General features: G+C 40.8%; 1 long non-coding RNA gene and 1 pseudogene across 1 annotated transcript; one reads left to right on the forward strand and one right to left on the reverse strand.

Moving 5' to 3' along the window:
- Nucleotides 1–6,023: 6,023 nt before the first annotated feature.
- On the reverse strand, nt 6,024–7,221 carry LOC106823937 (actin-binding protein WASF1 pseudogene; annotated as a pseudogene).
- Nucleotides 7,222–11,466: 4,245 nt separating this feature from the next.
- LOC123286755 (uncharacterized) lies at nt 11,467–16,972 on the forward strand. Its single transcript, XR_006529557.2, has 3 exons — nt 11,467–11,581; nt 15,240–15,451; nt 16,846–16,972. It is a non-coding gene; the product is annotated as an uncharacterized lncRNA (long non-coding RNA).
- The last annotated feature ends 133 nt before the right edge of the window (nt 16,973–17,105 follow it).

The raw sequence follows: 17,105 nt of genomic DNA on the forward strand, positions 1-17,105 counted from the left end.
ATTTCTGGATGCAAAGGGCCTCAGCTACTTCCTCACAGCACAGCCTACTTCTGGAGCCCCTCCCCAAATGTCTGAGGGAACTCTGGGCCATGTCTCTAAAGCGGTTATTCACCTTATGCTCTAGAAAAATTATTTCATCATCCTTGTGGTCTTATATTTTAGGTGTAAAGGGTAATTTGATAGTTCCAAATATGGTGTAGTATCAACTTTTTTTTGAGGAAGATTAGTCCTGAGCTAACATCTGCTGCCAATCCTCCTCTTTTTGCTGAGGAAGACTGGCCCTGATCTAACATCCGTCCCATCTTCCTCCACTTTATTTGTTGGATGCCTACCACAGCATGGCTTGACAAGTGGTGCCATGTCTGCACCTGGGATCTGAACGGGTGAACCCTGGGCTACTGAAGCGGAACATGTGAACTTAACTGCTGGGCCACTGGGTCGGCTCCAGAGCAGTATCACTTTTTAAAAACATTTCTCTCACAGAAGAACTGAATGGACATTTTTCCAAAGAAGACATACAAATGGCCAATAGGCACATGAAAAGATACTCAGCATCTTGAATCATAAGGGAAACACAAATCAAAACCATAATGAGATATCACTTTGCAACTGTCAGAATGGCTATTATCAAAAAGACAAGAGATAATTGTTGGCAAGGATGTGGAGAAAAGGGAACCTGCAGTGTTGGTGGGAATGTAAATTACTATGGAAAACAGTATGGAGTTTCCTCAAAAAAAGTTAAAAATAGAACAACCATATTATCCAGCAATTCCATTTTTGGGTATACATCCAAAGGAAATGAGAAAAGGACATCGAAGAGATATCTGCACTCCCATGTTTATTGCAGCATTATTCACAATAGCTAAGATATGGAAACAACCTAAGTGTCCATCAACAGTTGAATGGATAAAGGAGATGTGATATATACACACACATATATACATTATATATAGTCTATATATATATGGTGGAATACTACTCAACCATGAGAAAGAAGGAAATTTTGCCATTTGTGACAACATGGATGGACCTTGAGGGCATTATATTAAGCGAGATAAGTCAGATAGAGAAAGACAAATACTGTATGACCCCACTTATATATGGAATCTAATAAAGCTGAACTCACAGAAACAGAGAGTAGAATGGTAGTTACCAGAAGCTAGGGGGTGGTGGAAATGGGAAGATATTGGTCAAAGGGTAAAAATCTTCAGCTACAGGATGAATAAGTTCTTGGGATCTAATGCACAGCATTGTGATTATAGTTAACAACAATGTATTATATACTTGAAAGTTGTTAAGAGAGTAAATCTTAAATGTTCTCACCACAAAAAAGTAATGGTCGTTATGTGGCATGATGGCGATGGTAGGTAACGCTGTGGTGGTAATCACTTTGCACTATATAAGTGTGTCAAATTAACACTCTGCACACCTTGAACATACACCATGTAACATGTCAATTAAGCTAGGAAAAAATAAATAAAATTAAAAAAATAAAAGTTAAAAACATTTTTTCTAATTGGTCAAAGTGACCTGAAATTTATTCTTGTCTTTTAAGGGGCTAACAATCCCACTCCCTTTCAAAATTAATGACATAGTTTATTTTCAATGTTTTAATCCATTTTCTTTAAAAGACTAACTAAAGGAAGAGCTACAAATACATTCTCTCTCTGTTATGGTTACTTACAGTTGACGTTTAAAGGCAAGAGGTGTATCACCAGGCAAGGAAGTTGGGGACCAGGTCCTGGTTTCGCTGAGAGAGACTTTACCCAGGGCTCACATTCAGGCTGTCTGAGCACCCTGACCCAGGTAAACCGGCAGCGTGGAGGTCCAGTCGCATTGGCCCCACCACTGAGTGTGTGGCCATAGTCTTGGCAAAGCTGCAGCCTGTATGTTGCTACAGTTTTTTTATCCAAGAACTCATTTTCTGGTAGCACCCTATCAGGGCTGTGACTAAAGAGTTTACTTTTGATAGCATTGACCACACCTAGGTACAGAATCAGGGTTGGGTTTCTGTCCTCTGGGGACAAGTGAACACAGGGTGAATTCAATCCCAAGTGTGGGAGGAAATTATGGAATGAGTACCCTTCCATGAGAATCAGGCCACAGTGAGAGGACAGGGCACTCTCTCAAGTTCCTATGAAATTTAAGGGAGTCTGTTGGGGATACCTACTAGTTTACATATTTGCTTCTGGCATCATGACACAGTTTGGAAAGCTGGAAAGTGCTAGAGGGCGTAGGGGGTAACTGGAGATTCTGTACAAAGGTGGAGAGGGACCCAATGGACTCTGTCCTCAGAAACAAAAGAGAACAAAGAGATACTGAGACTTCCATAGTAAACTGGTGGCTACTCTCATTTATCCATTCATTCAAGATTTGTTGATCACCAGGCACTGTGTTAGGTACTGAGAAAACAAAGAAATAAGAGCTTTCCATGATTTCTGGAATCTTTGCATGTGTGAATTTTGGTACTCCTCTATTTTCTTATAGTGATAATATCCTATATATAATATATATAAAAGTCTTAAAACAAAAGAGCCCTCATATGAATCAACAGCAAAAATTAATCCAATTAAAAAATGGGAAGAGAATCTGAATAGACATTTTTCCAAAGAAGACATACAGAGGGCCAACGGCTACATGACTAAGTGCTCAACATCACTAACCATCAGGGAAACCCTAGTCAAAATCACAATGAGCTACCATCTCACACCTGTCAGAATGGCTATTATCAAAAAGACAAGAAATAACAAGTGTTGGCAAGAATTGGAGAAAAGCAAAACCTTGTGCACTGTTCCTCAAAAAATTCAAAACAGAACTACCATAGGATGCAGCAATTCTACTTCTAGGTATTTATCCAAAGGAAATGAAAACATTAACTCAAGAAGATATCTGCACTCCCATGTTCACTATAGCATTATTCACAATAGTCAAAATATGGAAACAACCTATGTGTCCATTGATAGATGAATGGATAAAGAAGATGTGATACACAGGCACACATATGCAAATAATGGAATATTATTCAGCCATAAAAAGGAAGGAAATCAGAGGCCGGCCCCATAGCCAAGTGGTTACATTCACGTGCTCCACTTTGGCAGCCTGGTATTTTGCTGGTTCAGATCCTGGGTGTGGACATGGCACTGCTCATCAAGCCATGCTGAGGTGGCATCCCACATAGCAGAGCCAGAAGGACCTACAACAACAATATACAACTATGTACTGGAGGGCTCTGGGGAGAAGAAGAAGAAGAAAAAAAAAAGAAGATTGGAAACAGATGTTAGCTCAGGTGACAATCTTTGAAAAAAAAAAGAAAAGAAGGAAATCCTGCCATTTGCAACAACTTGGATGGACCTTGAGGACACTAAGCTGAGTGAAATAAGTCAGAGAAAGAGAAATACTGTATGATATCACTTATACGTGGAATTTAAACAACAACGAAACGAACTCACAGATACAGAAATTGAGGCTGCCAGAGGTGGGGCATGGTGGGTGGGTGAAAAGGGTGAAGGAGGTAAAAAAGTACAAATTTCCAATTATAAAAGAAATGTCATGAGAATGTCATGTACAACATGGTGACTATTGTTAATAATACTGTATTGTATATTTGAAAGTTGCTAAGAGAATAGATCTTAAAATTCTCATCATAAGGAAAAAAAATTTGTAATTATGTGTGGTGATGGATGTTAACTCAACTTATTGTGGTGATTATTTCACAATATATACATATATTGAATCATTATGTTGTACACCTGAAAGTAAGATAATGTTATATCTCAATTAAAAATAAAAATAACACAAACAAACAAAAATCAACCAACAAAACAAAAGGGCCTGTGTCCTTAGTCTCAGGACAGCTGGAAATAGAGTGCTGGGCTGTGCCTTTCTTTCTATAGCCCTGAGCAGAGAGAAGAGCAGAAGGTTCAAGTAAAGAGTGACAGCTCTGAGGAAGAGAAGGCAGTAGACAGAATTCCAAGGGCCTGTGAGAAGAAAGCATAGGGTCCAGGGGCAAGCATCTCTCCTTGTTTCTCCTCCATCAAATCTGCTCTCCAAGCAGCAACCAGAGTCATCTTCCTGTAAACCATCGATGGCTTCAACCTGCACACAGCAGGGTTAGCAAACTTTTCCTGTAAAGGATGAATGAATGAATATTTTAGGATTTGCCAATCATACAATGTCAGTTGCAACTACTCAACTCTCCATTTTAGCACGAAGCCGTCATAGACAATACGTAACTAACGGGCATTGGCTGTGTTCCAATCAAACTATATTTTCAAAAACAGAGCCATTGTTTGCCCACAGGTGTGTAGAATACAGAAGAAGCTCTTCATCTTGAAATAAAAGCCAAGTTGAGTAAACTCCTTCCTAACTACACCTCTAGGTTCTTTGCTGCTGTTCTTCCTCATTGCCCAGTCAGCCAGCCATCATCTTGAAGGCCTCAATGTCTTTTTTGTCTTTTTGTAACAGCTTTATTTATATATAATTCGCATACCATATAATTCACATATTTAAAATATACAGTTCGGTGGTTTTAGTATCCACAGAATGGTGCTATAATCAATTTTAGAACATTTTCATCACCCATAAAAGAAATCCCTTATTCTTTATATACCACTCCACAGTCCTCCCACCCTCCCCGGTCCCAGGCAACTACTAATCTACGTCATGTCTCTGAAGATTTGTCTATTCTGGGTATGTCATATAGACGGAATCATGCAATATGTGGCCTTTTGTCACTGAGTTCTCTTGAGTTCATAATATTCTCAATCTTATAATTTCAATTTCGTAATCTTTTCAAGGTTTATCCATGTTGTAGCATGTATGAGAACTTTATTCATTTTTATGGCTGAACAATATTTCATTTTATGTATATACTATGTTTTCTTTATCCAGTCGTCAGTTGATGGACATTTGGGTTGTTTCCAATTTTTGACTGTTATAAATAATGCTGCTATGAATCTTTGTGTACACATTTTTGTTTGAACAGATCTTTTTAATTTCTCTTGGGTATATACCTAGGAGTGGAATTGATCAGTCAAATTGTTACTCTGGTTAACTTTTTGAGGAACTGCCAGATGATTTTCGCAAGTGGATGCACCACTTTACATTCCCAACAGCAATATATGAGGGTTCCCATATCTTCACATCCTCCCCAGCATTGGCTGTTATCCACCTTTTTACTATAGTTATCGTAGTGGATTTGAAGTGGTATCTCACTGTGGTTTTGCTTTGCATTTCTTTAATAACTCAGGATATTGAGCATCTTTTCGAGGGCTTATTGACCATTTGTATTTCTTCTTTGGATAAATGTGTATTCAAGCCTTTTGTCTATTTTTAAAAAGCAAACTGTTTATTCAGTCAGCTGTTATTCTTCACAGTTATGTAAGTTACATGTCCGTTTAAGCCAGCCTTTCTCACATAGAAAAATGTTAAACTTTTATAAGCAAGCAAAATAGTTCCACACAGTATATAAGTGGAAAGTGGATATTACTAAACATTCAAATAAGGTAAGTGTTTAAAACCTATAAAACAATAATTTTTAAAAATTCAAATATTTCCTTAAGAGAATTTAACACTACAAGCTAAATATTCTTTCTGAGTTGTTCTTATAATCAAGGCAGTGTTTCTCCTTTTAAAACATCAGCAAACAGACTAAGGCTCATTAATAGGTACAGCTGCCCTCAAGATTTCAATCTCAGTGGTTTTCTTTAAATTAAAACACACAAATTGGATGATTAAGGTATATCAAAAACTAAATCTGCTACTCTAACAACAGATTTCTATGCTTAATACTTAGTGGTTTATTTGACCAAATTAGGTCTCTTCAGGAAAAAACCTGATAGTCCACTGTAAGACATTTAGTTTGAATGTATTTTAATATTTTCTTGAGAATAAAACATTATGGAGGAAAGGGATTATCACAAGGAAAAGAAAGGGAAGCACTAGAATGTCCAAAAATTTTCAAAGAACAAGCACCACAAGGGATGCTTGCATTCAGTTTTGTGATATTTATCAATGCATTTTTCTTATTCCAACTAATCTCCTTCATCAAATTCTGAATCATCTTCTGAATCACTATGTTCCACAGCAATACAGGGGGACAGGATGATGGCAACATCATTTTTAATGTGTTCATGTTTAGCTCCCTGTCCACACTGCTCTTCTACTTTGCATAGCTGAATACCTTTTGTTTTGGTTCCAGAAATACGTTCTCGGCATCACTGATTACAAGTATAATTGATTGGTGACACTTTGGCTCAGAAACAGGTATAACTTGTGATGGGGGAGATGGAGGCATTAATGGAACATGGGCACTTGGGGCAGTAGTAGGTGTTGTTGGATATAGCCCAGAGGGAAGATGAACAAAGAGCTGTAACTGTGACAGGTGGTGATGGTCAAATGCCAGGTGGAGGCAGAGGGGGAGGTGGTGGAGGTGAAAGCAGCCCCTGGACTTCAGCTTGTGGGAGTGGATGAACTGGTACAGTCTCACATACCAGTACAGGTCTAGCAACAGGTAGAGAGGCTGTACTAGAGGAGGTGTAGTTGGAGAAGGAGTTGGATGGAGAACTCCAGGGACAATCTGAAGAGGAGCTGGAGGTGGTGGTACTGTTGCAGCTTGCAAAACAGCAGTTGGAGCTGGAGGTGGGGGAAGTACTGGTGGGCGAGGAGTTGAAGTCATTGAAGCGTTTAATGAAGAAGTTGACAAGGGAGATGGAAGAAGTGGTGGACGAAGTGTGTGGGGAGTGGGACTCACAAACTCACATGACCGTGGTTGGTGACTGAGGGCAAATTTCTATCAAACCTGTAGCAGAACTGATACAAGTAGGTATAGGTTTCACGGCTTCTGTTCCATGCATTGGTGGAAGCGGAGATGACTCTTGTGGTCTGGGTAAGACTTTTTCCTCAGCTGTAGTTCACTCATCTGACTAAATGTCAAGGCAGAAAGAAAATAAAATCCATCCACATGATCACATATGGGGAGGCTGGGCCATTAGCAACTTGAATATGCTTCTGTAAGAGATCAGCACTGTCTTCAGCCAGCTCTGTATCTTGGGTCAGCTTCTGCCATTCCCTCTGCCTGCTGTGAGGTACCCTTGGCCTTTTTCTTACTTATGAAGATCAAGATTGTTTTGTGTTGGCTTCTTCCTTTCCTTCCTCTTATCTTCTGTATCTAACAACATTTTCTTCTTTTCATAGATCAAAGAAATATGAAGGATTGGCATATGTTTGCCCATTTTAAATTGGGTTATTTGTCTTTTATTATTGAGTTGTAAGATTTCTTTATATATATATATATATATATATATATTTGTGTTTTTTTTTTGAGGAAGACTAGCCCAGAGCTAACATCTGCCAATCCTCCTCTTTTTGCTGAGGAAGACTGGCCCTGAGCTAACATCCATGCCCATGTCTTTTTAATATGTGGGACGCCTACCACAGCATGGCTTGCCAAGCGATGCCATGTCTGTACCCAGGATTTGAACTGGCGAACCCCGGGCCGCCGAAGTGGAACATGAACACTTAAGCACTGCGCCACTGGGCCGGCCCTCTAAATATTTTAGATATAAGTCTCTTGTCAGATATTTGATTTGCAAATATTTTCTCCTTTTCTGCTGTTTCGCTTTCTTGATAGGGTCCTTTGAAGCACAAAAGTTTTAAATTTTGATGTTCAGTTTTGTTTTCTTGTTTGTGCTTTTGCCTTTGTTCTTGATGGTCCTGGTCTTCAAGGTCTAGCCTCTCCTTTTCTGCTTAATAAACTCCTCTGCAGCCTTCATATTTCTGCTTTGTGAGGGTTTTCTGACTTTCCTCTTAACTTTCCCAGCATGTAAATCACTGACCACATCACATTGTAAGTATCTCTTCCCCAAGACAGTGGACTGCCTGAGGGCAGTTCTGGGTCCTCACTACCTATACCTATACCCATGATTAGAGGCACCAAATTCTGCCCTTTCCTCCTGTTTTGGCTTCCAAGTAATCTTCAATTGTCATCCCACACAGAGAGAGGGATGACATTAAATTAAGACTGGGATGAAAAGAAATCATTTTAAAGGAATTTTTCTTTTGGAATAGAAGTTGATGTGACTTATTATTTGTGTGGTTATTTTGTGTAGTGTGTGTGTTTGTGTGATGTTAGGGAGCAAGATTGCACTTGCCCTTTTCTCGTGTGTGGATTTATATATGTGTGTATTGAGGCAGGGGGTTATCTTATTGGAGTTACTTGGTTTTAAGCAACAGAAACTGACCATAGTTAAGTTAGACACAAAAATATTTTATTTAAAGGATACAGGATAGCTTGCAAAACTGAAAGAAGACAGGAACAACTAGGACAGGAAGCAAAGTAGCTTTGGGAATCCAGGAAGCAGGACCTAAAGGACAATCTTTCTTCAAGGCACTTCTCTCAAGTTGAGTGGGCACCAGCTAAATTTAGTAACTGCTCACAATTACAATTCCAGGGCTGAATATCTGACTGGTGTAGTTTGGATGGTGTGTTTACCCTTTGGCCAGAGAAGAGTGGGGTTCTTTGACTGATAATCCCATGAAATTGTATACATTTGGGGAGTGGCAGTTCCCCAAAGTAAAATCAGGATGATGAAGTCAGAACGAGGAATTAGTGTTGGAAAGGCAAAAACAATAGGTATGTACAAGAAAGGAATAAGACGAATACATAAACAGCAATAATGGATGGAGAAATGTTATAAGTACCATAAAAGAGATATAAGCAAAATACTTTGAAGATTCTAAAGAAGGACACACACACACACACGCGAATGGTGGTGGCCCATCATGGAAAACTGCACAAGGGTGAAGGCATTTAAGTTCCTCTTTCACAGGAGAAGAAAGAAGTCTTTTGACGTGGAATAGAGGTAGTGGGGCAGGCAGAACTCAGATTGAGGACGCAGCTTCAGTAAAGACAAGGAGATTGGAATGGGTGAGATCAATCAGGGGAATGGAGACTAGTCCTGCTTACTTTGATATTGAGGAGCAGTTCCCCAAAGTATGCTCTGGGGATCCCTAGCGATCCCTGAGACTCTTTCAGGGAGTCTGCAAGGTCAAAACTATTGTCATAACAATAAGATGATGTCTGCCTTTTTCAGGATCATTCTTTCAGGAGTATGCAGTGGGGATTTCCAGAACTATACATTATGTGTGATGATGCCATTATTTTGATGACAAGTGGGATGATGGAAGGAGTATTGTGTATTTCTGTGTTTTAAAAATTTCTCAGTTTTAATTTCTAATATTGAAACTATTGATAGATATAACCCATATAAGCAAAATATATTTGGGGTCCTTAATAATTTTTAAGAGTGTGTGGGGATCCTGAAACCAAAAAGTGTCAGAAACACTAGTATAGATCATATGGGGTAGAGAAATGGAGGTACAGTAGGGAGGCTCTTTGAGTTTCATGCCAAAGAGTGTGTGATTAGTTTGATAGTCAGTAAGTAACTGTCAAAGGGTTTTGAGCAGGAGAATGATATACTTGGAACTACCTTTTAAGAATAATATGAAGTAAACTATAAAATGGGTTGGAGAAACCAGAGTAGAGGCTGGGAGGAGAATGACAAGGCTCCTATAAGAGCCTAGGCAAGGGGTATGTGCTATTGAAGCAGGAATGAGAAGAGGAAAGAGGAGAGTGGCAGAGGTAGACGTTACTGGACCCAGCATGTGAGAGAATGACATATAAAAAATACGTGACTTCAATGTTTAAGCCTAGATGCTAGTGATGATTAATTTTATGTGCTAACTTGACTGGGCCATGGGGCCCCGATATTTGGTTAAATATTATTCTGAGTGTCTCTGTGAGGGTGTTTTTGGTGAGATTAACAATTAAATTGGTAAACTGAGTACCCTCCATCATATGAGTGGGCCTCATCCAATCATTTGAAGGCCTGAATAGAACAAAAGACTGACTTCCTCCAAGTAAGCAAATATTCTCCTGCCTAAGGGGCTTTGAACTGAGACATTGGCTCTGCAGATTTTGGTCTTGCAAGCCTCCATAATTGCATGAGCCAATTCTTTAATATATAAATAGAACCTATTGGTCCTATTTCTCTGGTGAACCCTGGCAAATGCAAATCTTGGTACCAAGAGTGGATCTAGAGGAATAGAATCTTAAGGATAAATTTTCTGAATTGGTTCTGGAGATGTCTGGAATTGGGTCTCTAATCTGATTAGATTTAAAGACACTAATGATTTTATTTCCAGTAGGAAAGAGAGCATTGATAGTCCATGGCATAATTTGGCAGTAGAGATACACAAAATATCAACATTAGATACTTCTAATCAAACATCTATAAGAAGCAAAGATCTGAGTGACCATGTCTATGATACATTCAAACATTTTTGTCAAACTGATGAGAATGTGAGATTGGCTAATGCTTCTAATGCCACTGGACAAAGATGTCACTGGACAAAGTGGGGAATGAAAAGGGTAAGCTTAGGGGCGCAAATTCTCAGCTCAAGTGCTACATAAGTGATCTTAAAGCTTCTGTGTCTGCCCTGAAAGAAACTCTATTTCCTATAGCTACAGGGCTGAGATGCTGAAAACCCAACAAGAATCCCATCTTGCAAGTGGCTGAGTTACAATGCAAATTGAATTCCTGGCCTTACTGTTAAAGTGAGGGTATTTATGGGGAAGAAATGGGATTCTGAAAGTTGGAATGGAGGTGTGTGGGACTATCCTGAGCTGGGGACATTGAGCCCCTAAATTCTGATGAATCTTCTTTGCCAGTAGAATCAGGTTCTCCACCTCTGTAGAAATGCCTTCCCCACTCCACTCTTCTTAGCAGAAGTGACCTCTCCACCTCTATTTGAAGGGATTAACCCTGTATTTCCTAAGGAGACTGTAATGGCCTCCCATGAAGCAGTTGCCTTACTAGACAATGCTGATTCTCCTCAGGATCCGCCCCCCACAACCCCTCTTTGCTTTTAGAACTATACTAGAGTCAAGACCCAGCAGACCCTTAAATGTGAGGTACAAAGTGTGACCTATGAGAAGGTGCACTACACTTCAAAAGAACTACTTGAATTTTCTAATTTATGAAAACATAAAACTGGGATATATGTGTGGGAATGGATATAAGGGTGTGAGATCATGGTGGAAGGAACATAAAGTTTGATTAAGCCAAATTAATTCATAAGGGCCCACTAAGGAGAGATTCTGTATTTAATGTTGCAACTTTGGGAGTTAGAAAGGGCTGTAACAGTTTGGTTGGTTGGTTGCCTGAAACACAGACCAAAAAGTGGCCTACTGTGAGTAAACTGGAAATACTGGACATGCATTGGTTTAATGTAAAGGAAGGAATTCAAAAGCTTAGGGAAATTGGAATATTAGAGTGGAGTTGTCATTTAAATTCTACTCATCTACACTGGTAGATCCAGAAGGGACACTTTTCACTATAACTGAGGAATAAATTTGTGAGGGAAGCCATGGCATCATTGAAGAGCTCTGCGATCACTCTTCTCTGTAGGCCAGACCTCACAGTGGGAACTGTAGTCACCAAATTTGGAAACCTAATGTAATGGGAATAATTGGATTATGAAGTGGCAGAGGCCAAGTGGACACTCAATCACCTAAGACAAGGTGAGTGTGGTTACTATAATGGACAGTAGAGTCAAAGTAGAACTCAGAGTTGTCTGACTTGTAAATACCTATGGTGTTGGCTGGTTGATGATGGTGTTCCTAAAAGTGAAATAGATAGGAGGCCTACTAAATTCTTATTTGATCTCTATAAGCATAAAGGTACTAGGTCAAGTGAAGAAAAGTCTAACCTCACTCATAAAAACAGAGTTACGGCTCCTCAATCAAGTCTGAGACTTGAGCTAGTTCACAGACCGAGAGCCTCCTGGATGAAGGGGAGGCCAGGCCCCCTTGAGGAAAGACCTTGGTACACGATTAAAAATTTATGCTGTTAATCTTTCTCCCAGCCTTCTCCAAAGGGACCTGCAGCCATTTATCCAGGTAACTGTGCACTGGGGAAAAGGAAAGAATCAGATCTTTTGAGGACTTCTGGATACTGGCTCTGAATTGACACTAAATCCAGGAGACCCAGAATATCACTGTGATCCACCAGTCAGAGTAGGGGTTTATGGAAGTTAGGTGATCAATGGAGTTTTAACTCAAGTCTGTTTCATAGTGGGTCCAATGCGTCCTCAAAACCATCTTGTGGTTATTTCCCTAGTTCTGAATGCATACTAGGAATAGACATACTTAGCAGCAGAAGCCAGCCCTACGCTGGCTCCCTGACTCACAGAGTGAGGTCTGTTATGGTGGGAAAGACCAAATGGAAGCCACTAGAACTGCCTTTACCTAGGAAAGTAAACCAGAAGCAGAGATGCGTTCCTGGAGGGACTGCAGAGATTTATGCCACCATGAAGGACTTGAAAGATGCAAGGGTGGTGATTCCCACCACATCCCCATTCAACTCCCCTATGTGGCCTGTGCAGAAGACAGATGGATCTTGGAGAATGACAGTGGTTTGTCATAAACTTAACCAGGTGGTGACTCCAACTGCAGCTGATGTACTGGGTGTGGTTTCATTCCTTGAGCAAATTAGCACATCCCTGGTGCCTGGTATGCAGCTATTGAAGTAGAAAATCCTTTTTTCTCCATACCTGTTAATAAGACCCACCAGAAGCAGCTTGCTTTCAACACAACTTCACTGTCCTGCTGGGGTATATCACCCCTCCAGCATCATGTATTAATTTAGTTTACAGGGATCTTGATCACTCTTCCTTTCCAAAAGTTATCACACTGATTAATTACATTGATGACATTATGCTGATTGGATCTACTGAGCAAGAAGTTTCAACTACTCTAGACTTATTGGTAAGACATTTGCATTCAGAAGGTGGGAAATAAATCCACCAAAAATTCGGGGGCTTCCCACTCAGTGAAGTTTCTAGGGTCCAGTGGTGTGAGGCATGTCAAGATATCCCTTCTAAGGTGAAGGATAAGTTGTTGCATCCGGCCCTCCCACAACCAAGAAAGAGACAATGCCTAGTGGGCTTCTTTGGATTCTGGAGGTGACATATTCCTCATTTGGGTGTGTTAATTTAGCCCATTTACTTAGTGATCTCAAAAAGCTACCATTTTTGAGTGGGGCCCAGAACATGAGAATGCTCTGCAACAGATCCAGGTGCTGTGAAAGATGCTCTGCCACTTGGACCATCTGATCCAGCAGACCCAGTGGTGCTTGAAGTGTCACTGGCAGATAGGGATGCTGTTTGGAGTCTTTGGCAGGCCTCTGTAGGTGAATTGCAGTGCAGGCCCTTAGGATTTTAGAGCAAAGCCCTGCCAACCTCTCAAGGAACTACTCTCCTTTTGAGAAATAGCTTTTTGCTTGTTGCCAGGCCTTAGTAGAGACTAAGTGCTTAACCATGGGCCGCCGAGTTACCTTGTGATTTGAGCTGCCCATAATGAACTGGGCATTATCTGACCCACCAAGCCATAAAGTTGGACATGTACAGCAGCACTCTTACCAAATGGAAGTGATGAGGCCCGAGCAGGCTCTGAAGGCACAAGGAAGTTACATGAAGAAGTGACCCAAATGCCCATGGTCTCCACCCTGCTACACCGTCTTCTCTCTCCTAGCCTGTACCCATAGCTTCATGGAGAGTTCCCTATGATTAATTAACAGAGGAAGAAAAGACGTGGGCCTGGTTTACAGATGGTTCTGCATGATATGCAGGCACCGCCCCAAATGGACAGCTGCAACACTATAGCCTTTCTAGGACATCCCTGAAGAACAGTGGTGAAGGGAAATCCTCCCGGTGGGTAGAAGAACTTCAAGCAGTGCACTTGATTGTTCACTTTGCCTTGATGGAGAGATGCCAGATGTGTGATTATATACTGATTCATGGGCTGTGGCCAATGGTTTGGCTGGATGGTCAGTGACTTGGAAGGAACATGTTGGAAAATTTGTGACAAGGAAATTTAGGGAAGAGATATGTGGATAGACCTTTTTCAATTGGCAAAAAATGTGAAGATATTTGTATTCCGTGAGAATGTTCACCAAAAGGTGACCTCAGCAGAGGAGGATTTTAATAATCAAATGGACAAGTTGGTCTGTTCTGTGGATACCATTCAGCCTCTTTCCCCAGCCACCCTTGTCATTGCCCAATGGGCTCAAGAACAAAGTGGCCAGTGTGGCAGACATGGAGGTTATGCATGAGCTCAGCAACTTGGACTTCCACTCACCAAGTCCAACCTGGCTATGGCCACTGCTGAGTGCCCAGTCTACCAGCAGCAGAGACCAACACTGAGTCCCAGATATGGCACCATTCCCCAGGGTGATGAGCCAGTTCCAGGTTGATTACATTGGACTGCTTCCACAATGGAAGGGGCAGAGTTTTGTTCCCACTGGAATAGACACTTACTCTGCATAAGATTTGCCTCTCCTGCATGCAATGCTGTAACCTAAAGTTACATTTGGCCTTGAGGCTATTTGCAGGGCAAGATAAAGAATTCATAGATGGGCGGCCTTGGCTGTCTGCCTCTGTGGCAGACAGTGCATTCCTCTGGGAAGCTTCAGTTTCTTGATATTCTCTGAACATTAGTTTCTCTGTAAAAGAATTTCAAGGATGCATGATTAGCTAAAACTTTAGTGTGATCCCAGCACCAGGGTACCTGGACTTTAATAATTTGCAAGTTCTATTTGGTTGTAAAGCTCAGTGAGTCAGAGGTTGAAGAAACAAATATTTACCTATGAGTGCAACTAAAGAAGCAGGGAACTGGGAACGTGTGCTTTTAGTTTTCAACCCATGTATGCTGGGTTCACCTTAGGGGAACCAATATCAGGACTAATATTAACCAAGAGCAGGTAACAATGCTTCTGCAAAAACTACCATCCATGGACTTATAGAATGTCTTATCCACCATCATGGTATTCCACACAGGATTGCTTCTGATCAAGGAACTCACTTTGCAGCAAATTAAATGAAGTGGTGTGCCCATGCTTATGGAATCAGTTTATTGATCTCACCATTCCCACCATCATGAAGCAGCTGGCTTGATAGAACCGTGGAATGGCCTTTTGACATCTGGGTAGTGATGCTTTGCAGGGCTGGGCAAAATTCCTCAGGAGTTTGTATTTGCTCTGAAGCAGCATCCACTACATGGTCTGTTTCTCCCATAGATAGGAATCATAGGTCCAGGAATCAAGGGGTGCAAATGGGAGTGGCACCACTCACTGTTACTCCCAATGACCCACTAGCAAAATTTTTTCTTTCTGTTCCTGTAGACTTATGCTCTTCTGGTCTAGAGGCCTTAGTTCCAAAGGAAGGAATGATTCCGCCGGGAGATTAAAAAATGATTCCACTGAACTGGAAGTTAAGACTGCTCCCTGGCCACTTTGAATTCCTTGTGTCTCTGAATCACTGGGAGTTACTATCCTGGGTGAGGTGATTGATCCTGACTACCAAGGGGAAATTGGACTGCTGCTCCTCAATGGAGGTAAGGAAGAGGATGTCTGGGATACAGGACATCGCTTAGGGCATCTCTTAGTGTTACTATGCCCTGTGATTAAAGTCAATGGAAACTACAACAACCCAATTCAGGCAGGACTGCTAATGCCCCAGACTCTTCAGGAATGAAGGTTTGAGTCACCACCCCTTCCCTATCCCCAGGTAAAGAACCAAGACCAGCTGAGTGCTTGCTGAAGGCAAAGGGAATATAAAATGGGTAGTGGAAGAAGGTGGTTATGGGGGCCGGCCCTGTAGCCGAGTGGTTAAGATCAGGTGCTCCACTTCGGTGGCCCAAGGTTTTACTGGTTTGGATCCTGGGCACAGACCTGGCACCGCTCATCAGGCCATGCCGAGGTGGCATCCCACACAACACAACCAGAAGGATCTACAACTGGAATATACAACTATACACTGGGGGGCTTTGAGGAGAAGAAGAAGAAAAAAAGAAAAAAGAAGAATAAAAAGGTGGTTATGAATACCAGCTATGCCTGCATGACCAGTAATAGAAATGAGGACTGTAACTGTCATGAGAATTTCCTCCTTATTTTGTTGTGAATACATTTGTGTTTACATACATATATGATATCTTTATTTTCTTCCCTTTAGTATCCCCTTGATGTAACATAAGATGTATTGACTTTACTTCATATTACTTAAGTGTTAACTTTACATCATAACATCATAGTATTTAAGTTATGGAATATCAAGGAGAAAAATGCCCAAGAAAATAGTGCTCTCTAGAACAGCAACTGGAAGTCAGATGCAGTAAATAGTTTATGAGGAGGGAGTAGCAGAGAATAGGAGGGGAATGAGTTAGGTTTTAAACATTTCTTGGACTGAGGTGCCATAGGAACCACCGGTGGGAATATCTACCCAGCAGTTAAAAATATAACAATCTTAAAGAAGGTTTGGGACTGGAGATTTAGACATGGGAATAAATCACATAGAGGTACCATTTTGGGTTTTCAAAGTGAGAAGAGTATATATTCATATCTGAATTTCAAATTCATAGACTCTAGCTTGGAAGGAGTCTTAGACTGTTCTCTTATTTCCATCTCCTACCCAGTTGGAAGCCTGTAGTCTTCAATCTCTTTCTTACAATGAACCCCCAGTCTCTTAATAATAAGTATATTTAAGTGAAATGCCCTGGATTAGCGGACAGAGGTGTAAGCATGCTCTCATAAGTTTGCAGGAGAAGCATGAATCAGATTCCTGAGAAATAGAACGCTTCCAGTTCTATTGATTACTGCCACAGGTTTAGGACAACATTCCAGAAACAAAGCTGAAATCCACAGTCTCTTATCACAAACTTTGAGAGGCTTGCTGTACGAAGCTTTGTATTTAGATTGTTTTATGATTTCAAAGTATTATTTTCTTTTTCAGCTTTAGATCTACTTTGACATAACTGCACACCAGCCTGAATGCTCAGAGACTGTTTGTAAAGGCAAATCTGTGGAAGACAGGAAGATCCTGCTGGGGACCGACGGGCCAGGCAAACAGCATTGTGAAATTGCTTGGTGTACAGGCCTCAGATATACCCACATAGTCAAATACACTTAAAAACAGTTGAAAAATTTTTTCTATCTCTATCTATCTATCTATCTGTCTATCTATCTATCTATCTATCTATCTATCTATCTATC

Source organism: Equus asinus, chromosome 6 (assembly GCF_041296235.1).
Source record: "Equus asinus isolate D_3611 breed Donkey chromosome 6, EquAss-T2T_v2, whole genome shotgun sequence".
Classification (NCBI taxonomy): Eukaryota; Metazoa; Chordata; class Mammalia; order Perissodactyla; family Equidae; genus Equus; species Equus asinus.